This window comes from Perognathus longimembris, chromosome 18 (assembly GCF_023159225.1).
Source record: "Perognathus longimembris pacificus isolate PPM17 chromosome 18, ASM2315922v1, whole genome shotgun sequence".
Lineage (NCBI taxonomy): Eukaryota > Metazoa > Chordata > Mammalia > Rodentia > Heteromyidae > Perognathus > Perognathus longimembris.
In genome coordinates this window covers 26,006,026-26,030,214 of record NC_063178.1, presented here as the reverse complement: position 1 = coordinate 26,030,214, position 24,189 = coordinate 26,006,026, and the positions used below count along the sequence as shown (strand labels likewise).

The 24,189-nt window shown below is 42.2% G+C and overlaps 1 protein-coding gene across 1 annotated transcript in view; it reads right to left on the bottom strand.

Moving 5' to 3' along the window:
* Pip4k2a (phosphatidylinositol-5-phosphate 4-kinase type 2 alpha) overlaps positions 1-24,189 on the bottom strand; it is a 153,695-nt gene that overhangs the window by 129,174 nt on the left and 332 nt on the right. The window lies entirely within an intron of this gene.

Below are 24,189 nucleotides of genomic sequence, written 5' to 3'. Positions count from 1 at the left end.
GTAAGGGATATTCAGCATGTAGTTTAATACCAATAATATAGTTCTCTAATCACTTACTTTTATATAGGAAAGTAAGTAGATTCAATACCTTCATAATCCTTTTCCTTTCACCTGATATTAAGTTCGTTCATTGTGTGTGTGTGTGTGTGTGTGTGTGTGTGTGTGTGCACATGCACACGCGTGCCTTTACTGGGATTTGAACTCAGGGTGTTGTACTCTTGCTTAGTTTGTTGTTGTTGCTCAAGGCTTGTGCCATGCCTCTACTTCTGGCTTTTTACAAGTTAGTGGGAAATAAGAATCACTTGAGTTTGTTTGCTTGGGCTGGCTTCAAACAACGAGCTGCAGATCTCAGCCTCCCGAGTAGTTAGGATTACAGGTGTGAGCCACTCGTGCCTAGCCTGATACTCATTCTATTTTTTAAAAATAATTACTTATTGTCAAAGTGATGTACAGAGGGGTTACAGTTTCATACGTAAGACAGTGGGTACATTTCTTGTACAATGTGATACCTCCTCCCTGATTTCCCCCCTCCCCCTCCCCTTTCTCTCTCCCCCCATGAGTTGTGTTCAGTTGGTTTACACCAAATGGTTTTTATAAGTATTGCCTTTTGGGGTCGTTTGTCTTTTTATACTTTGTCTCTCGATTTTGATATTCCCGTTCCCTTCCATACTTCTGATACCAGTATGATACTCATTCTTGAGGAGGACAAGGATAGAACTATAGCTAGAGCATCAAGAATGCTGCACAAACCCAATTCTGCCCATGAGATTCACTCTGCTGTGAATGCTTATCCAACTCATCTGCTACTGCGGAAAACAACTTGGGAATATGCGGACTCAGCACATACTTGGATAATTTCGGGAACAGGAAACTCATTATTCCCAAAGGCTGTTTGTTGACTATGACACAACTTGAACTCTTGTAAAGTTGTTCTTATCTATTGAAGGAAATCAAATCTCCAAAGTCTTTCCACCAATCGCATCTTGATTAAACTCCACCAAGAAGTTGAGGGGTGGACTTCAAGTTCCTGGATTGCTTTCAAAGCTCCAAAAAATGGCTTCAGCATTTTTTTTTTTTAAGGAGTGGGGCTATTTTCTAGTCTAGGTAATTCTAGATTGAAGAGGTAATTGAAGGAAGCAAGCACTCGTTCATGCTTTTATCTGTGAACATAGTAGAGTACGATGAAAAATAGGTTAGTAATTTCAACCCCTTTGGAGTTTACATGTCTTAAAAACACAGAATGATTGATTGATGCTCAGGATTCTCTGGCGAGAGGGACTCCACCCAACAGCCAAAGAAGGGGCACATCTCCTCTCTACCCTGCAGCACTTAGCCTAGCACACATACTCAGGACCCGCGTACACCAAGATGGGTGAAGTCATCTTTGTTTTACTACATAAGGTCTTAGAGACTACAAACAAAATGTGACGTTCTGATACACTAAAGATGTGGCATTCTATGGGACACGAGAACTCATTGGCAATTGAAGTAAGGCAGTACAAGTCAGATTTTTTAAAGAGAAGAAGAAAAATCTACTTGCGATTCATAAAAACCAAAGAAACTTCAGAAGCTATTCCTACGACTGTGACATTTGCCATAGCCATGGATAGACTGAGAGGCCACTGTCCTGTGCAAAATAAACCAGACACAGGGGACAAGTACTACATGGTCTCACACGCAGAATCTTAAGACAATAAACCAGTGAGGACTGAGTGTAGCTCAGTGAAACAGGGTGAGCCTAGTGCGTGCAAGGTCCCTGGGTTTATTCCCACCAGAAAGCAAGACATGAAATGGGACTAAAGGGGAGGAGAGAAGCAAAAAGGAAAGGCAAAGGGAGGGAAGAGGGGAGGGAAGAGGAGGAAAGAGTGTTGGGTGGGAAGGAGACGGAGAGATTCAGCTAAGATATGTGGCATGAACAAGTCTAGAAGAGCTATTATATACATTTTATTTGGTTTCATGATGCTTAGCATTTTTAGTCAATGTTAACTGCTCTTTTTACACACACACACACACACAAAACTATCTAGGAAGATACTTTAAAGCACAATGTGGCCTTGACTGAGCATTCAATAATATGTATTTCCATTAAACAAGGAAAATAATAAGTGATTCAATACAACACAAGAGAGGGGTATGAACTGGGTGGGCACTTTTCCCTCTCCTCTACCCTAGCATGTGCTCCATGCTAGAGAAATGGTGAGGAGCTTTGATCTTTAGCATGCATTAACCCACAGAGGTCCACCCCCCACTCAACACACACACACACACACACACACACACACACACACACACACACACACACACACACCATGAAAGGAGGAAGAGAAAGAATGCCAGAAGGAGGAAGAAGTAGTGGTAGCATCCCCAACACTACAAACAAGAACGATTGATAAGGCTGTAAGAAACACCAAGCTTCAAACACTTCTGCCATGTGCACTGGTTCCTAGGAAATAGCTGTCATATGACCCATGACTCCACTTTGCTCTGGTAATTTGGGGATACTGGCTGGCTTTGGATGACCAGAGCTGTTTTCCTGCCCATTTCCTGTCAGGGCAGACTGTGCCCTCCTCTGCTGTCATGGCCATCCTACCTTCTGAGCACCTATCTGCAATACCTCCCAGGATCATATAGAGCCTGGAGGCCATAGGCTTTCACTTTTCACATCTGTATGTCAGAGCCCCAGATTCACTGATTTATTGATTGTGCTGGTCCTGGGGCCTGAACTCAGGGCCTGAGGGTTGTTCCTGAGCTTCTTTTGCTCAAGGCTAGTGCTCTACCACTTGAGCCACACCTTCACTTCCAGTATTTTGGTACTTAATTGAAGATGAGTCTCACAAGCTTTCCTGCCTGAGCTGGCTTCAAACTGCAATCCCTCAGGACCGCAGCCTCCGGTAGCTAGGATTACAGGGGTAAGCCACTGGCACGCATCGCCAAGCTTTATTCTTATTTCTCACTCCTTCTCTCAAGATCATTTGTTTCTCAGCCTTAGTACATTTCCTTGCATATAATCAACTTTATAAAGGAAAATATTATTAGTATTATTATTTTTTAACTTATTTGAATATGAATATGCTTCAGTATTCCATTTTATTTTATTTTTTTCTGCCAGTCCTGGGGCTTGAACTCAGGGCCTGAGCACTGTCCCTGGCTTCTTTTTGCTCAAGGCTAGCAATCTGCCACTTGAGCCACAGTGCCACTTCTGGCGTTTTCTATATATGTGGTGCTGAGGAATTGAACCCAGGGCTTCATGTATACAAGGCAAGCACTCTTGCCACTAGGCCATATTCCCAGCCCTATTAGTATTACTATTAATCCTCAAGTTCTTATAAAAATATTGGTCCTGGATTTTTCAACAATTTCCCTGATTATTCATCATAAGAGTCCTTATGCTATCATTTATGTCAAACAGAAAAAGTTACATCCTTAAATCATCTTTTTTTTAAATGTTTGTCCTGATTCCCAAATGACAAGATGGTTCTTCCATTATTAGAATCCAAATTAAATATAGGTATCATTTTATGCTGATGACTCTCAAGAAACATACTCCGCAACTCAACTCCCACTTCTCAACAGTAAACTGGTAACTATAAACTCCTTCCTTCCTTCCTTCCTTCCTTCCTTCCTTCCTTCCTTCCTTCCTTCCTTCCTTCCTTCCTTCCTTCCTTCCTTCTTTCCCTCCCTCCCTCCCTTCCTTCCTTTCCTGGCGGAGTCATGCAAATGTTCTACCTCTTGCACCCTCTCAAAGCCCTTTTTGCTTCTAGTTTTCATGCATGGTCTCCTTTTGCCTCAGCTTGCTTAGACCATGATCTTCCTATTTCTGCCTCCTATGTGGCTGAGATTATAGGGGTGCTTGACCATTCCTGACCCAAGAACATATTTTTAAATAGATATTAATTACTAATGAGTTGTTAAAAGCATCTTTGAACTACAGTTCAAACTCACAATTTCTTCCTAGTGGCAGTCTAGATCACACATTAGGAATTCGTTAGTGTCTCAGACAATGGAAAATAGTTCAGAATCCACATCAGATATTTCAGGAGCAGAACCAGGTACTCTATGCTTCTTTTTTTTTTTTTTTTTTTTTTTGGCCAGTCCTGGGACCTGGACTCAGGGCCTGAGCACTGTCCCTGGCTTCTTTTTGCTCAAGGTGCTTAACACTGCCACTTGAGCCACAGTGCCCCTTCTGGCCATTTTCTGTATATGTGGTGCTGGGGAATTGAACCCAGGGCCTCATGTATACGAGGCAAGCACTCTTGCCACTAGGCCATATCCCCAGCCCTCTATGCTTCTTAATAACCACCACAAAAAGCTGTACATAGATTCATCTATCACAAGGGTAGATGTATGCTCTTTCTTCTCCCACACATTATCTTCTGCTGGGTTTTGTGTTAACTGTTCTCTCAGAAATATCCACGCAGGACCTGAGGCCATCCTCTAGAGAGATGGAAAAGACCCACAAGCCAGACTCTTATAAGACACAGTCTTCAGGGCTGACATAGCAAAGGACCCACAGTATATACAGAGATCACCTTTCGGTCAACAAGTCAGAAGACATGCCTTTTACCGCTGAAGAATTACCTCAATTTGTCACTAAGCCAGACTAGGAAACTTGTTCTTGAAGTAATCGTTTATTAAAGCTTGATTTTTGTAGAAAGACACACTGGACACCTGGTCTGTGTCACTGATACCCAGGGTAATGTTTTGTCCTTGGGTTTCACTGAACTCAATAATAAATGGTTCTGCAACAGCCATAACATAGTCTTCTTTTCTTCCATTGGATTCATTAATTCTGTTGCTCAACCCCCCTCAAAGCTGGGGGATGAAAATGAATCAGCAGATCACAGCTAGGTCACAGAAGCTAGGAAACTGAAATCCACATGTCTATTTTTCTGTTAGACCTACATTTCCAGTTCAAATGTCTGGTTCCTTCATAAAAACTATGCAAAGGGTATGGTAAGGGTATGGTATTTTCCCCTCTATCTTTAGAATCTGATATTTTTTACTGTGTACTTATTTTGGTCACCCCACCCCTTTAAACTTAGGTGCTTATTATTGAAAGTATTGAAGGCTTTTGGAGACTGGACACATTATAAGGATTCTACGTTCATCACTAAGAAGAGTAATTCTACACGGCATCTTGATCCACTTAGAAAGCTACTTCTCAGGAAATGAGAATCTATGAGTATGTTTCATGTCACTGTCAGAGCTAGACGAAGCGTGTACCTCTGGGAAGCCAAAAGAGAACTCCGTAGATGATTTCAAGGCCATATGTCTGGGATGCAAAGGAACAGAGCCCAGAGATTTGAGAAGGAAATTAAGTCTCCAGGAAGTCAGATATCAACAGAGCTTCTGGTCAGCTACAGACATTCCACAGATGAACTTATCCACACAATGAATCAGACACGCAGTAAGGGAACATAATTCTAGTCTTAGATCAACTTCCCAGTGCTGTTTATTTCTTTCTCGGCTTTCTCTTGCGTAAAACCAGTGGGTTACAAGAGGAAATCACAAGTATCAGCTGCTTACATCATTTTATGACTTTTGAAATTAAATCCAAGAAATGAAGAGAACCTGGTGAAAAGAGAGGTAAATCTGGTTCTCTGAAAATCTCTAAAGAGGTGTTTGGGGGGGGGGGGATAAGTAAGACAGACTACAAGATCCAAGAAGAAATATCAGAACATCAAGAACATCTGTTTATAGCTAAGGGTTCCTTAAAGGTAAGATGTGTACTTTCTATCAATATAGGCAAGACCCACTTAGCTTATGTTTGATGACATTGAGCTACCTACCTCATGACCATCAGTAGGCCTCTTTGCCTGCTCTTTAAAACTTTTACATATGAGATGAGGAGGGAGCACAAGAATATTTTGTCCCATACATATTTTGTTTTAGTTCCCTTAAAGCAAAACATGTAGAAATCATTTGAAAAATTAACACATTTTTTTCTATGTAAGCACTGTGGGTTCCAAATTTCTTGAACTACTTTATAATCAAAGGTCGTTGCTGTTAATAAACTTACCTGGCAGATTTTCAATGAGCTTATTACTTAATCAAGTGCAAAAAAGTAACTGCTCCATGGACAGAAATTTATATACTATGGCAAAAACATTTGATGTGCTTATATGTAAAACTGACATTTTTCTAACCAATTTTTAAACTTTTCAATGAATGTCAAAAGTGTTTTCACCTATCTCTGACCTTGTTAATATAAACTGCTATACATTTTGTGAGAACTTAATGATATCAAGAACAAGAGATATGTGGCAAGTTTCAGCCAAAATTTGTGCACAAGTAACTGGGGGATGATTTGAAAATCAGATTCATGAGTTACTAAGAATTGTCCAGGACAGGCTTCACACACTTGGATCGGTGTATGTTTGTGAAGCAATTTTTATTAGAAACTATAACTTTGTATGTGTGTGGGGGAAGGGGTGCGTGCACACGCACACACACCAGTTCTGGGGCTTGAACTCAGGGCCTGGGTGCTATCCCTGAGCTTTTTGACTCAAGGCTGGCATGCTACCACTTGAGCCATGCCTCCACTTCTGGCTTTTTTGGTAGTCGATTGGAGCCTCACCAACTTTCCTGTCCAGGCTAGCTTTGAACCACAGTCCTCAGATCTCAGCCTCCTGAGTAGCTAGGATGATAGGCAAGAGTCCTCCATGCCCAGTTTAGGACTAGAAATGTAGCACAGTGGTACAGCACTTACCAATCAGGCTAGGAGGCTCAGCAGTCAATCCCCAGAAATACAAATAGCCACGTAGATGGAATGTAAGACCAAACCACAAGATTGCTTTATTGCAAAATATTCACCAATATTTTTTTAAAAAAAAACCAATGATACAAATTTATGCACAATGCCTCTACATGGGGCAAAACAAAAAATAACCAACTCATTACATTTTAATGACCACAATAAAAAATTTTAACCAGAGGAAAGTTTTTAGTGGTTGATACTTATCTCTAGTGCTTTTAAAGACATCTGTGAGCAATAAAACAAAATCAAGCAATAGTATATACAAAAACTTGAAAATAAAAATTCACAAAGTCAGCAAAAGTTCACATTTTCTTTCACTGATGAAATAAACAATAAAAAGTTAGGTAAATTTATTTACCTTTTATCATTATACCAGTTTATCTTTGTTTCTCCCAAACTCACAAAAATTGAGAACTTTCAGAAAAATCATTTGTTACTTAATTGCGTCTCCCAATACAATCACTGTATCTTTTGATTTTGGAGGAAGCAGTACCAGGGCTTGAACTCAGGCCCTTGACTTCTCATTCAGGGTCTTTTGCTCCTGGCTGGCACACTACCATTTGACCTATGACTTTTAGTCAAAAAGTTCTAAGAGATGACTACCTGAAAAACGGGAATAGATTCTTGATAGCAAGTACATATATGTATTTTACAAACTGAAATGAAATTTCTATTTTAAAAAGATTTCTTTCGCACTACCCTAATCATATTACTTTCTCTAATTAGAAGTGCTACATAGTCAACAATTTTTTTTTTCTTGGTGTTGGTCCTGGAAATTGTATTCAGGGCTTGGGAACTGTCCCTGGCCTATTTTTGCTCAAGACTAGCGTTCTACTACTTCAGCCACACCTCCATTTCTGTCTTTTTTGGTAGTTAATTGGAGATAAGAATCTCATGAACTTTACTGCCCAGACTGGCTGTGAACAGTGATCTTCAAATCTCAGTCTCTTAACCAGCTAGGATTACAGGCATGAGCCATCGGTGATGGCAGCAATTTTGGGGGAAAAAATCAACTTATATAATATTTTAGTAGTTAACTAACAGTGATCTATAATTCCTTCTCCTAGCGAGACATGTGGTATTTTAAACACACAATGGCTATGTTCACTCAAAATATCAATCACTTCTTAAGAGAACACTGACATCCATTAATATGTATAACAACAGGGCATTTCAGTATATAAATATTGTTATTCTTTATAAGATTTTAGTATTATTTGTTTTGGTTTCTGAAGGAAAAATAGGTTATAAGAACTTCTCAATAATTCTCAGTAGTTTTCTACCTTACCTTATCACGTATGACTACTGCACAGGTCCTCAGAATTGTTTTTTCTTCTTATAAACAGCCAAATTAAAGTGAGTTTCTAAGTGATCTTTCAATTTGGAGGTTCAGAAATGGGAATACATTTATTTTAAATTAGTGTTTTGATCATTCTAGTTATAGGGAAAACGATTCTACTCAAAACACTGCTCTAGACTGAAGATCCTTGGAATTCTTGCAGATATTCTTCACATAAGGAAATACAGTTTCTTATTTGTATTTTCTCAAAATAGAAAGGACATTAAAGATTTGGACTAATAATTTTTAAAGATTTTACTTTGAAACTAATGAAAAATTATCCATAGCTCCTTCATATTGAAAAGTTACTTATGCTCCCAAGGTTATGAAGAATGGTATGTTTTTGTGACACTATAATATTTTAAATAATAAGAAATAATTTTCCTATTTGGTAATCATCCAAGTTAAATATTTATTATCATCCTAATTTTCCACTTCACTCAAGGTGCAGTTTTACTAGAAATGATTATCCAAGGGCTAATTTTAAAGCCTTCATTAGCTAAAGTAGGCAGTAATTTAGGATTCCCGCAACTGGCATATATAGTAACCAGTGTCACAATGAAGCATGTCTCTCAGACAATGGAACTAACCATTGCTCTGTGTGGCTTGGGTTCCTTTCTTTCTAGAAAAGCTCTGTTTTTCTGTTTCTCCCATTTTTTTTCTCTTTCCAATGTTCTCAGGAGGGTCATCTTAAGATAAAAAGAAATGGTTACTAACTTCTTTCTATATCATAATATCATATCATATATTCCCTTGTCCTTTCTGTCCTGTTCTATCTGCACGTAACTGGCAGGCCGCTGATACCTAGAACAGTGTATGTTTAGTCTTTCTGCTTTTACCTAAGCACCCAAACAACCAACATGTGTGTGATGTTTCAGAGAATCTGAATGAAGCATCCTCTGTGCCAAGTGGCCTATTTGAAGTGGAACTCCCCCACATTTCCACCCACATATGTACCACTTGTAGAACTGGCAAAAACCCCACGAAAGCGTTTTGTCATTACTTTGACAAAATACCTACGAGAGTCAACTTAGAAGCAGGAAGTGTTGCTGGGCACCTGTGGATCATGCCTGTATCTTAGCTACTCAGGAGGCTGAGATCTGAGGGTCATGATTTGAAGCTAGCCAGGACTTAGAGCTGTGGCTCAAAGTGACAGGGCACTAGCCTTGAGCAAAGAGAGCTCAGGGACAGTATCCAAGCCCAGAGTTCAAGCCCCCGAACCAGCATAAAAAAAGAAAGGAGGAAGAGGAGGAGGAAGAAGTGCTTCCAGTCCATGGGTACTTGGCCTTCTTATTCTGGGGTTTGGTGGCATCCCACAGCAGGAGCTGCTGGTAAAGGAGGACTCACTGGTAAAGGAGATATTAGAAACTTGACCGAATAACTGGGTCTCACTGTCTTCTAGGCTAAGCCCCCATTCTCCATAACCTAACTTCCTTTTACCAGGCTTCACCACCTCCCACTAGCACCACAGAGGGGGGACCAAGACCTTGACACACATTGAGGGACATTAGAAAGCTCAAACTACAGCAGAAAGTGTATGTAAAGAAGGGGGTATCAATTTCAATCCACTCCAATAATCGCTGTTTAAATTAGAAATATTCAAGCAGAAGATGGGTGAAAAAGTGATCACCACATGACTGGGGCTGCAACGGGTGCAATCTTTTCTGAAAAGAATTTGGCAGTGTATACCAAAAGTCTTAAAATATTCATACACTCTGACCAACTAATTCTCCAAGAGAGGAATCTGTTCTTGGGAAATCATCCAAAACAAGAAAAAGTTTTACACTGGGAGATGTTGACATCAACATTATTTATGGTAGCAAAAAGTAGGGCTGGATGTTTGGACTATTAAAACTTCATTAGAGTACTAGGCACTCACTGAAAGTTAAAAATTGCCATGGTGACTGGTGCTGGAGGCTCACATTTGTAATCTTAGCTACTAAGGAGGTGGCAATTGTGAGAGCGGCAGTTTGAGGACAGCTGAAGCATAAATGCAAGACTGCATCCCAATCAATGAACCACCAGAAAACTGGAAGTGGGGCTGTGATTTAAATGGTAGCGAACCTAGGCCCTGAGTTCAAGCCCTAATATTGACACACACACACACACACGAAAAAATCCATAATAAAACATCTTCAGTGCAGATTTTTAATCTCTGAGAATTACAAGGATGCTAAAATTGCAAGGAAAAAATGTCACTTAAGTTTTCTGTTGTCCTTCTACTTTGGCTCAAGATGTCAACAACAATAACAAAACTGACTCACAGGTTTCTCATAATTGTTGCTGAACAGGCTTTTCTCTGCCAAAGCATGTGAACTTCTCGCCTGGCTGGAAGCGGGATCTAATTTATAAATGTGTTGTGTTCCAGACTTGCACTTGGAGGTTGGCAGGAAATGTACTTCTTTCTGCAGAAGTGTAATCCAGGTCTGAGGGGTGCAGCAAAGCTGGAGGGCTTGGTTCTAGAAGAGCGGAGCCAATGGAAAGAAAAGTTTCTTCTCATGATCCTGAGCACAGAAGAAGCAAGCCAGGGTGAAATCTAGAGAATGCAGCTGTTGATGAGCACAGTTTAATTCTGGAACGTGAGCCAAGCCACACCTGAGAATCAAGACGTGAACCCACCTTGAGAACAGGAGAACATAGGAGCCGTGTGGTCAGTTAGGAGTACAACACTACAGAAATCCAAAGGGCCCCATACATAAACCAATTCAGGGACAGTGGAGCAGCTCAGTAGCAGAGCACTTGCTAGCATATGTAGGGCACTCGGGTCAACACCCAGCATTGAAAAATTAAAAAATAATAAATAAATTTTGTTTTTTTTCTAGCAGTGTCTTCAAACTTTTTCTTAGGAGATGGACTACTCATCAACAAGACTGTACCTGCCTATCCCTGAACAAACACCAACAACGGCTGTGTTTGATGGGGAGGATTCCATCCTCGAAATGTGAGTGTTCAAAATAAGCTTTAAGCATAAAATTTGTTTTATCCTCATAGATATATGGAGTCTTAAAAAAACTTTAAGTTTTCAGTTAAAAAACTAAGTTTTAAATGAAAAACTTAAAGTTTTAGGCAAACTATTAAAATCTGACAAGTCGATAGCCCAAAAGCTTCAAAATAATTCTTAAAATGCTAAAAATATACATATGAATTTCCAAAATCAATTTCTAGTAACTATAAAGTAGGCTATAAAAATACAGAGGTTAACCGAAATTGGAAGGAATGTGAAGAATAATTGAGAGGCCAAGCACCAGTGACTCATGCCTGTAATCCTAGCTACTCAGAAGGCTGAGATCTGAGGATAGTGATTCAAAGCCATCCTGGATAGGCTAGACTGTAAGACTTTTATCTCCAATTAACTGCAAAAGTCAGAAGTGGAGCTGTGGCTCAAGTGGTACAGCATTAGCCTTGGGAAACAAAGAAAAGAAAAGGCTTAGGAACAGCACTCATCTCCTGAGTTCAAGCCCCAGGACTGGGACAACCCCCCCCCCCCAACACACACAGAATAACTGAGCTTCTGAGCTTCTCAGAAGGGACAAAATGTCCAAAGACTAGCAAGAACCTTGGAATTAGCACAGGCTCCTGATGAAGGGGACCAACATGGATGAAGGAGCAAGGTCTGATTTTCAGCCTGGTTAGCTGCCTTGAGCTCTTAGCATACCTTGCATCCAGCTGATGTTACTTGAAGGTGCGAAACAATGATGTGCTCAGAGAAAACTGTGTGTCGACTGATTCCTGCACCACATGATCTGCTTACCCATCTTGTATAAACTCCTATCAAATAGGGAGACTACAGAAACAGGTAAAATAACAGAGAAGGACTGCACACAAGGGCTGACTGAGTACCTTCTAAAGCAGAGTCAAATCTGCACGGGAACTTTATAAATCCACTACCCTTTCTTCTTTCCAGCTGAAATAAACACTTCCTGTGAGAGTTCTCAAAAAGCCCCACACTGGGGCATCTAAATGAGAAAAATGGGATGCACAACCTGAGAGAAACAAGATACCACAAAGCAGAGCGGCTCTGGGCACACTGAGCACCTCTGCGCATGTCCCCGGTGGACCTCCTCCGTGCAGTCTCTGCCTGGAGAGTGCAGCCGCTTGCCATGGAGAGTGCGTGGCACTTGTGATGGCGGCTTCCTCGTGTCCCCATGGCCCATGCCTTTGTGTAGGCAAGGGGAATGCTATGGAGGTCATTCTTGGGTTGACTTGCATAAAACCTCTCTCAAAGTCCAGGTTGCAAAAAAATAATAATAATAAAAGACAAGGTAAGGCCCAAACTGCATGGAGCAAGTCAAGACCAACACTGTGGTGCAAACCTGCCACCCAGGAATATTCTAGATTGCCTAGAAAGGTGCCCCAGTCTTTGTACAGTTCCCTTAGTGGCCCCTCTGCATTCTGCCACTGTTTGAGGCAGCTGAATCTTCTCAGCTCTGCTCCAGAGGCAAAGCTTGCTCTGTAAACAGAGCTTTCTTTCTGGCATGAAATGGTGGCTACCCCTCCACCTCTTATCACCCACTTGCAGCCAGTTTTCTCCCACTCTAATGCGCTGCACAACCAGCTCAGCAAGATGCTCCAAATGTTGTGCTCAATCATAACAAAAATAACCTTACACATTGATGAAATTTTAATGTGGTATGCTCACAGTGTACTGCCAGTTGTTGTGGAACTTACCATTCTAGGTGGGGGCGAGAAAAGAACAACTCAGTCTCAGAGAGTGGTGTCAGAGAAAAATGAAAAAGAGTATTTGATAGTGGAGGATCAGGAGGTCAGAGAGGCCCTTTGAGAAGGCAGCCCATAAGAGACCTGAGAGAACATTCTAGACCCAGAGAAAGTAACAGAAGCTCTGGGCTCTTCTTTGGCCTTGTGCTGCTTAAAGACCAGAAAAAGAGAGAGTAGTGTGGCCATTCCAGCATGGCAGGAAAGCAGAGGCAATGAAAAGAGCCTCAGCGAGGCGGAGAAGGATAGGGCCGGCCCAGCCAGATCTTAAGTCATAGACAGACTCCAAATTTTACCCTCAATGCATCGGGAGGCTTTTGAAGGCCAAAGTGAAGACACAAGAGGTTCCCTGTGCCTTTGCTATAGTGAATTCGGATTGAAAGAGGGCAAGGATGACCACAGAGCAGTGCATCAGTATTGTACCATGATGGTCAAGAGAAGAAGACAGCAGTATGCAGATGAAGTCTTAGACACAGCTGTGAGCAGGGAGTGGTAAGGAACAGAATATAAGGCCATTGGTGGTTGGCTTGAGCGTTGGGTAGACAGAGGATGATAGTCCTTTTATGAAGAGGAGGACATCACAGGCTGAGGACTTGAGACACAGGAGGTGGGGTAAAATAGGGAAAGGATATCCAGAGTCTCCCTTGGGCCATCTGAGATACCTATGAAGGATTCACGCTGAGTATCTGGTAAGAATCTGAAAACAAAGCCCAAACGGCAGTCATAACTGAATATGTAAATTTCTCAGTCATCAGCACAAATGTGATCAAAAGCCTTGACACTAAATGAGATGAGACAGCTCAAATATATGCTGCTGCTCAAGAAGCTTTGACAACTGGGGTGCTGGTGGCTGGTGCTGTAACTGTAGCTACTCAGGAGGTTGAGCTCTGAGGATCGTGGATCAAAGCCAGCCCAGGGAGGGAAGTCTGTGAGACTAAATTCGTACCAAAGGAAAAAGAAAAAGAGGAGGAAGAGGAGGAGGAGGAAGAAGTCATTGACAAAGTCCTGGTGCAGTCCCAACATTTAGAGTTTGAATAAAGATATGACCAGAGATGGAGGAGGAAAACAAAACAACAAAAAACAAAGCTTCCAAACAAGGAGCCCCTAGGCATCCTGGGGGGTGCTGGGAAGAGCAGTCTCTTGGGTGTGCTGGGGGTGACAGGGAGGTGGGAGTTAGTTCAGAGGAGGGCAGGTGAAGAGGAGGGGCTGCAGCAGCCTTAGCCAGAGCTCTCCAACTCTGGCTGTGACAGACAGAGAAAGCGAGTGGATTACCGTGCCAGGTGTGCGGTTATCTATGAACCCAGCCCACAGTTTTCCAGACGGGCAATCCCAAAGCTGTGGGCTCTGCCCAATGGGAGGTGCTAAATGACAAGTGCGCACTCCCTATGAGAACCAGAAACGGAGGCCTATTAATTCAAATCCAAGTCCCCACCTGTGGCAGCATCTACCAAAGTTGACAAATGGGGTAGCCCTCTCCACATGTTTAGAGGCTCAGGCATTCAGCCATCTAAACATTGACGAATTACAGAGTGGGAGGAAAGAGCTGGATGCCGCCTTTCTCACTGAGAACAGTAGCTGGGGGAGCGAAGATGAAGGGACAAGACACAAGGTGGGTGTAGGTGGGACAAGGGAAGAGAGGAGACATGATTTTAGAGCATATAAAAAACTAAGCCCAGTACAGATTTCAGGGTAGAATGTCATTTAAGGTGTACCATACGTTATAAAGTGATCCTCGTCAAAATGGTTGGTTTTTCTCTAAGCAAACATCAACTCCTCCGTCCTTCAGACCTGGTCCAAAGAAAGCTACAGTCTCAATCATCCACAAACATGCCCCACTGTTAACCTCTGTGGTTTTTCCGTCCTGGTTAGAAAACATACTATGCTCAGTACTCAGTGTCTCAATTTTTTTAAAGACAACAGCAAGGGTAAATCCAAGCTGCTCGGGACAAAGGGACCAATTTCTTGCTACAGCTCAGAACACTGGGGCTTGAAAGCCTAGATGACAAATTGGCCTGTTGATTCAAATGCCCACTCTGACACAGGCCAGTAGGAAGGCCCAAGCCTCGGCATCCTCACACTTCCTGGGTGATAGAGGGCAAGGGTCAGTCAGTAACCCTGTGAGTGACAAGGCCCTAGGCCAGACTCCTCGGTTCATTCTGCTGGCTTTTGTCAGTCATTGATCTATTGGCCCCATATGGTTTCTCCATCTTCTGCAGCTCAGAGATTCAACTTCATCTCCAAGGTCAATGTTATGGTCTCTCAGGTGTTCTCCAAGTCTCCCAAGCAGAAGTGGTCCTGATCCAGCCTTGTTACCACCTTGGTCTCCATTTCCTATCACTTTACCCCCTCTCTCATTCTGCTGCAGCCGCACAGGCTTCCTTGCAGTTTCCTGAACAGATCAAGCAAGTGCCAGGCTCAGGGCCTTTACTCCAGCTGTTTCCACCGACTGAAATGCTCTTCCTCTAGAAAGCTTCATGTCTCAGCTCTTCACTTTCTTCATGACTTTGCACAAGATCTTCTTAATGAAGCTTCCAACATGTCCAGTTGGTAGATAATACTTAATTACCCTCCATCAGCAATCTTGGTTACTCTATCTAGCTACTTGTGCAAATATCCATCATATGTGTTTCATCTACAGTATGAGCAACCGGAGAGCTGGATCTACAGTATATTAAATTTGCAGCAAATTTAAGGTAAAATACACGTCAATATCTGATATAACTTGCTTTTTAAATATGAATTTGATTTTGGCACCTCAAACAACCTATTAATGGGAGGGGGTATTGATTCAAGAAAGAACATAATAAAACAGATACAGAAAACAAATAAGGACAAAAGGATAGTTCTAAAATGACAAGTCACAAAACTCAAAAGGGATATAAAAATGCCAAGCACAATGCTAGCTTTATACTAAAAAACCAAGACAAAATAACAACTTGACATACAGTCGAATTATCTGCTATGTCCTAAAAAGAAAGACAAAGCCAAGTATGCTGGTGGCACACCTGTAATCCCAGTACTCGGGAGGCTGCGGCAGAACAATCACGCGTTCAAAGAGAGCCTTAATACAGAAGCAGGATCCCATATCGACAATAACAATAGCAACAATGAAACCCAAAACAAAGCCAAAAGACAGTTAACATTTATCAAGTACACACTCAGCGCATTATCTATTTAGGGATTTTACAAGTATAGCAAGTGTAATCAGCCTCCAAAATACTTACCATGGTTCCACTTAAAACTTTCAACTTCAGAATTTACAAGAGCTTGCTTGTATAATCATTGTTTTTCACTTTCAGTACAGTATTTGTAATGAGAGTCAAATATTTATTACAAAGTACACTTTGTCACAGATGGTTTTGCCCAAATGTAGGCTAATGCCAAGTGTTCTAAAACATATTTAAGGTAAGTTGGACTAAGCTTATGTGTAGGCTATGTGTATTAGATGAACTTAGGGTATTTTTCAGTTATGGTGGGTTTGTCCGAACATAACCCTATTGTAAAGTAAGGCACATTTGTCCTGATTCATTTAATCCACATAATAAATCTCTGTAGTTGGTACTATTTTTATAGCCTTTTATAAGTAAGTAGCCAAAAAGCTAAACAACTTGCTCAGGTCATACGGGTCAGTCATTAAACACTGGCTCGGGTGCAGCCCAAGTCTTACAAACTACCAAAGTGAAAAACCGCGATGACCTGCTTACAACCTAAAGGCCTACCTTTACATAGGGGTGCAGGTGACTGTTTCTTTTTATGTCTAATACTGATTGTCAACTTGATTAGGCTGAGTCATCCTAGAGGCTGTTGAGGAAGGCCCTGAGCTAATCAATGGTTTACTCTATTGGTGGATTCAAATTCTGAACAGACTATCAGGGAGGTGGTAGAAGTGTAGAAGGTGAGTCTGCGTGGCAGAAGTGGTCACCTTGCCCTTAAGGGCACACATGGTCTTGGCCCCTTCCTATTCCTCCTCTCTTCTTCCTGACCACCATGGGATGAACGGCCTTTGCTGGGTGCTCCACCACCATGGCATTCTATTTATTTTGCCTTAAGAGCAAAGCAATAGATCCAGTCAACCTTAGACTGAAACCCCAGAAACCCCAGGTCCAAATAAACCTTCCCTCCTTTCAAACTCTTTCTCTAAGGTATTTGTCCCAGCAACGAAACAAAAATCTAAGGGAAACTCTCAACACTTTCCATGAGGAGAGTACACATTTGGTCCCTGCCTACATGTTTTGAACATGGCAGTGATTTACATTCTGTAAAGGGAAAATTATGTTTTGGGGTTTTTCCCACTATAATCCATTCCTCCAATAAATTAGGCAAAGAATAGAATAGAAAAGCCCTGAAATAAATACAAAGGCACAGGCAGGATGGTTCAGTGGGTAAGGCATGATTTTTGACTATGCAACATTGTAAGTTCAGCCATTTTATACCTCCCACTGCCCGCATTTTATTCTTATATGGGGTCTAAACTAGGTTCTCCAACTGCCCCCACCAGTGGTCCAGGGATACAATTCAAGGCACCTATGAACTTGTGGGATATATCCTCTATATATTTTTTATTTTTTTTTATTATAAAACTGATGTACAGAGAGGTTACAGTTTCATATGTTAGGCATTGGATACATTTCTTGTACTGTTTGTTACCTTGTCCCTCATACCCTCTATATTTTTTGTTCATTAGTTTAAGAGCATTATTCTGAAAAGAGATCGCTAGGCTTCATCTGACCTCCATAAGGCTCTCTGGTACAAGTAAAGGAAAAGAAATATGGATAAAAGTAGATAGAGCCTGTAACTGCGAAGTCTTAATAATAGTCTAGGAAAGAGGAAAATAAACCTCGTTAGAATACATTGAGAGGAAAAAAGATAAAGAAGAGATGGAATCAAGAAAAATATTTAGATATTCCTAAATTAAGTGGCTTCTTTCACCTTCTTCTCAAACTTTGTACAAAGAGAACCTGCTCCTACTTCACTCGTTCACTTCTTAAATCTTTTAACTTTTATGCACACGCCTGAATTGAATGCTCTCAAAACAACAACAACAACAACAACAACACAACACAACCCTGCACTTATCAATTCGAATTCTCCCATCTAATTCTCCAGCCTCCTTGCTCAGCTTCCTCTAGTTTCCTGTTTCTTCTTCCTCTGCCTTTCCTCAAACCACCCCCCCCCAACCACACCTCCCTCAGTGACCTGCATCACAAACTCCATTCTCAGTTCTCTGTCCCAACTCCACCTGGTTCCTGGGCTCCAAGCCCACCTTTCCACCTTCCCGAAGTGCAAGGCCACTCAATATAGTCCCCCCACCCTGCACCTGCGAGTCAACATTTCTGAAATCAAAATAAGAATATTAGTCCTTTGCAACATACAATTCCTTCTCTGAACTTTTCGAACCATAATATGAAGTCGCCACGCATCACCCAAGGACTCCTAACATAAAGTCAAGGGACAGATTCTGGACATTTCTCCTCTTAAAGCTGTCCTTGCTGTTGGCCTGCCTCTCAGTGCAGCCCATGACTAGTGGCTCATCATTGTCCAAGAGCAAGGTGAAATTCAGTCTTGGGCCTCATCGGTATCAGAACTGCTGAATCAGGTTTGCAAGTTAATAGTCCACTAGTACCCATGTGGTATTAACTCATGCCTGGAACCCTGGCATCTGTAACTCTAGCTACTCCAGAGGCTGAGATCTGACATCACAGTTTGAAGTCGGCGTGGGCAGGAGAGTCTGTGAAATTCATCTCCAATTAGCCACCAAGAAAGCCAGAAGTGGATCTGTGCAGAGCCCCAGGACTGGAACACACACACACAGACACACACATACACAGACACAGACACAGACACACACACACACACACACAAAGTCTCCTAGTGATCTATGTACACATTAAATGTGAACAAGCATTTGCTTAATGCTTATTAATAGGCTCCTGGCTAACTTCATTTGAACTTTAACATATTTAAGCATCATTTACTGAACCGTTATTAGGTGCCAATTACAGGACTAGGCTTTAAATACACCATCTCATTTAACCCTCAAAATAACTACGGGAAGCAAGCATCGTTATCTCCATTTTAAAAATAAATTGAGACTCTAGTGCCTAAATCACCTGCTCAAAGAACCCATAAATATTGAAGGCAGCATTTGAACCTAATCTGTCTGACCACAAACCATCTTGATTGTACCAATCCTGTCTATTTCAAATTTGGTTTTTCAGGTACATGCTGGCAGAATTATTTACTCTGGCCGAATGCATTTTCCATCAACTTAACATAGATTTTGCCAGTTTATTACAATTTTTATAAACAATCTTCCTTTTTTATGAACAATCTTTCTAAAGGCATAATAGCAGATCATTCTGTCTTGAAGGGCTGGCTTCTGAATAATGAAGTTCACACTTAGATGTCTGATAAATGGAAAAGAAAATATATTCTGTTCTCAGGGTATAATCCCACATTTTAGGGGGCTTTGTTATTAAGGAAGTATCTAATAATAAACTTTCCGAATGTTTGCTTGGAATGCTTCCTTACTCTAAAAAGTAAAAGAATAAAGGAGACTTGATCATAACTAGTTCAAGTCAAGATTTTCATTTACTATCTAGCTACTTATTTCAATTACCTCATTATGACATTCAGCTAATATCACTTCATATCATTCACACCATTTTTAATTTTCACATTGATTTCCTTCTTGTATCTTCTTTCAGGGACCAAATATTTCAGGGCTCAGGTATAATGAATCAAAAAGGATTCCATTTCCCCAATTCAATATTTAGCTATTTCAAATGGCCATCCTTGCTGAGAATATAATACAACACAAGCTAGAGATGCTGTGCCCACAAAAATACCCACTGGTCAGTCCACACAAAACAAGACACACTGTTGTCAGGCTTGTCCCTCACAGATCTCCACAGGCACGGCCCACAGGCACTATAAAAGAGGAACATCTGCTGGGCACTGGTGGCTCACACCTGTAACCCTAGCTACTCAGGAGGCTAAGATCTGAAGATGGCAGTTCGAAGCCAGCCTGGGCAGAAAAGTCCCCTTGAAAGTCTTATCTACAATTAACCACTCAAAAACAAGAAGTGGTACTGTGGCTCAAAGTGATGGAGTACTAGCCAAAGAGCTCAGAGACAGCCCCCAGGCTCTGAGTTCAAGCTCCCTGTCCCTGTCCCCAGCTCCACCAGGCAAGACCTGTCATGTTATCCTCATTTAGTTCAGAGGGAGCCTTCAAGTGATCAAAGTCAGACCAGTCATAATCCTTCCATGGCATATTTTTATAACTGAATCAAAGACACAAAGACCTTACAGAGGAACAGAAATGTGAAGCTCAGAAACCATAAATTCCCTGCCCCATGCAGAAAACCAGTCAGCTACAAGGAAAATAAAGTAAAAATGAACAAGGAGTCCCCATGGTTTGGTTACCCATCTTCTCTTCCCTTCTGGTAGACCCTTACGTCCCTCTAATAGACACATTTTTTTCCTGGCTGAAGCCTGTTTGAGTTTTATAGCTTGAAACTAAGAAAGTGTAGCATTAATCACTTGGTTACTTCTAAATATTATCTGCTTTCTTGTTTGTTTGCTTGTTTATGCCAATCTTGAGGCTTGAACTCAGTGCTTGGGAACTATCTCTGAGCTTTTGTGCTCATGGCTAGTGTTCTGCCATTCGAGCCACAGCTCCACTTCTAGTTTTTTTTGGTAATTAATTGGAGCTAAGAGTCTCATGGACTTTCTTGCCTAGGCTAGTTTTGAATCTTGAGTCTCAGATCTCAGCCCCCTGAGCAGCTAAGATTACTGGCATGAAACTACCAGCACTTGGCTTAAATACTATTTGTTTTAAACAAGATTTATGCCCTTTATAATTTCTATTTACAGAAAACAAAATGTCTTCCTTTGGACATTTAAACAGAGTTTTAAATGCTAATTTCTAACCAGCTCACACTTTACAGTGTACAAGGATCTAATAGAATAACTATTTAAAACAAGTCCTGGCTCTTATCATTCAACATGCTCCCTACACTATCAAGATATCATTTTAAGAAGCTAGCTGCCTGATCATTTTTAGTTTAATTCCAAACATAACAAGATAAAACTGCCTTCTTAAGTCATCTCCTCCTTTATGTGTTCAATTATATTCCCTGCTTAAAATACTTAAAATAAAAATTGGCGCAGATCCATTCACTGATGGGTATTTTAAGTTGAAAAGCAGTAAGATATCAAATCAACCACACAAAGGCAGGCTTATTCACCACTTTGAACATTGCCGGAATCCAGACTTTCATTACCACTAACAATGGACTTGAACATTTTCACCTTAATTGCAAGTTTTTACATCTCAATCAAATATACTTTGACTTAATAGACTGCAATGCAGTTCAGCTACAACCAATCTGGCAAACTCTAGATTTCCTTCTCTTCTTGTCAAGGCTTTGAAATTTCCCTGAATGTTGCAGTACTTGGGTGGTTATAATAGCAATGAAACATGTATTACACCCCATTGCTTATTTTATGGCTCTTAATATGATGCCAGCATCCAGTAATTGAATCCTGAAGTTAACAAACAAACAAACTTGGAAATCATCCAGCCCAACAACCTCACTTCACACATACACACATGGGTGCGAAAACAGGTTTCACATGCCAAAGTGAGTAGCTAGAACTAAAGAAAGAATTAGAACACAGATCCGATGAGCTTGTTAACCATACCATGGAAAAGAAGCCCATGTGCTCACAAGTAGTGATTATTTTTAAGTGTTCTATGGAAAATCTGAAGGAATCTTAAAAAGCACAAAGATTGCTATATTCATGATGAGTCTTTCCCCATTAATCCTGATGACAATAATAGGGGACAGGCTGACTTGAATTATCTTCTCTGCTCTGCTCCCCCCAGTGTCCCCATTCATATGCTTACTCATTCTTAATTCTGCAGACATATTTATTTTCACAGTATACCATAAACTGTGGCGCACAGAAGGTCACAATAGAACATCTGCTTGTTACCAGATGTTTCCTCCTAAAATAAAATCAAACAGAAATACATGGTATCCACATGCTTGGATTTCATCTTCATGCTTCATACTCTACTTCCCCCACAATAACAACAACAACAACAATAATAGGTTTAAAAATTATACATTTTGAATTCTGTGAAATAGAACTTTCTTGGTCAACCCAGAGCCTGAAAATGAAGATACCTGGACAAAAGTATAAGAGCAGTTTAGCCATCTTTCTTTCTCACAGTCACTGGCACTGCGTGTGCCCCATAAGTCTTGAGTGGTTTCAAATATTTTTTTTTACAAAGAAACTCAAAAACTGATGTAGTAGCCCAGAACAGTGACTCATGACCATAATCCAACATAATCAGGAGTCTGAGATCCAAAGGATCTCAGTTCAAAGCCAGCAGGTCGAAATAAAGACAATCTGATTAACCAGCAGAAAACAGGACTGGAAACTCAAGTGGCAGAGAACAGCCATGAGCAAGAAAGCAAAGCCCTGAATTGAAGCCATAGTACTGGACAAAGAAAAGGGGGGGGGGAGTAGCATCTCAGATATAAAGTAGCAAAATAGAATGCTACACTAAAGCATGCTCAACGATAAGACTTTTCCAAAGTAAAATGGAACTCACCTAATTTCCTGAGAGGTGGTTTCCCCCACCCCCACCCCCAGCAACATGTTATTGACATAACTTTCTTAAACTCTAAGACACAAACACTACTGGCCAAAAGGAGGTAAAGGATCTACGAATATGGACTACACAGGTAGTGTAGTCCGTGCTTTTATAAGGTGTTTTTCTAGGAACAAGAGACTTGCAACTAGCAACATAAACAACACAAGTGCACAACAAAATGAGATATTTCATAAGAAAAATTCATTTCATTTTCTGTAATAAAACTTGGGGGGGGGCGTAGAGTACAATCACTTGAGCTAGTTTAACTCTGTACATTCCTAATAACTAAACAAGATGTCAGGAAGGGAAAACGAACTTCGGACATTAAACTGACAGAAAACAATCATGTCTCAACTTTCATTTTAAAGTCACTCCTATGCAAACCCAATCAGCCCTGCTATCGATCATTCCACCCTTTTCCCGGCTCAAGGAAATATTTCTTTTAAGACAGGTTGAGCCATTTTAAACAATGTTGACAGTTGGGGGTGCGGGTGGCAACATGGGTTTCAAACATTTTCCCAAGTGTAGAAAATGATACACGGGCACCCCCAGAAATCAGAAGAAAGGAAAACAGGCTTACAGTCTTTCTCAGATGTGAAGCCACTGCAGTGGGTAAGGTCAACCTTCAACCAAGCTCACTGAAACTTTCCTGGCTCAGCCAACAGCTCCGATCAGGTTTCCCCATCCTATCTAAAGGAGATGAACGCGGCGGGAGGAGTTTGCTGTGCGGACAGGAGGCCACTTCAGCCCCCCACACCGCAGTCCGCATAGTCCGCAGCGCCGCATCCTCCGTCACCCCTGGCGGTGCGTGAAGCTAACCTTTCCAAAGCATCCTCCCCTGCCCTGGCCTTTCAAACAACCCCCAGAGCGGATGCGACCCACTCCGGACCCCCTTCCCACCACCGGGGCTCCCTCCAGCCGTCCCCTCCCCAGCCGCAGTCGGGGACTTCGGCCCGGCTCCCCGAGGGAGAGGGAGGAGGTGTGGGGAGGAAGAGTCCTCGCCAAGCGCTCTGGAGCTGCACCGCAGCAGGGCGATGCGGGAGAGGCGCAGAGATCAACACCGATGCCACATTTACATTGGCTTCTCCGGGCCCTAACCCCCTCCTAGTGTCCAATAATATTGTCTTTAAAGGAAGGAAGACGGGCGGGGGGCGGGGAGGAGTGACGGGGACGACCAGAAGCGCTGAAGCCGCGGGCTCTCCGGTAGCCTTACCTGTGTTCTCGTGGAGGAGGATCGGGTCGCTCCCAACCTGGGACAGGTACCCCTGCTCTGGAGCTGAGGACTCGGGGACGTCCATCTCCCCCCTGGAGAAGCGACGCGATCGCCCAGAGGCGACCCCCCAGCAGCCCCTCGCTAGGGCTGACAGCTGAGGAGGGCGCCGCGCCCCACACAAACTTCCCACTTCCCCGGGCGGGCGGCGGGCACCGCGTTCGGTGGGGGGCGGCACGGGCCCCGATCGCAGTGCCCAGATGCAAAGGGAGCCAGCCCCTCACCGGCACCCAGCTCTCCGTTTCCAAAGGTGTGCAAGTGGCTCCGGGTGGTCCGGAGGGGTGGGGGGCGCACATCGTAGGGCTAAGGGTACCGAGGCCAGCGGGCAACCCCGGAGGGCCCGGGACCCGCCGAGCCGGCCCGAAGGGCTCCCCGCGCCGCAACAGCTGCAGCCAGAGGAGGGGAGCAAAGAGGACGAAGAGGAAGGAGAGGAAGATGAAGAG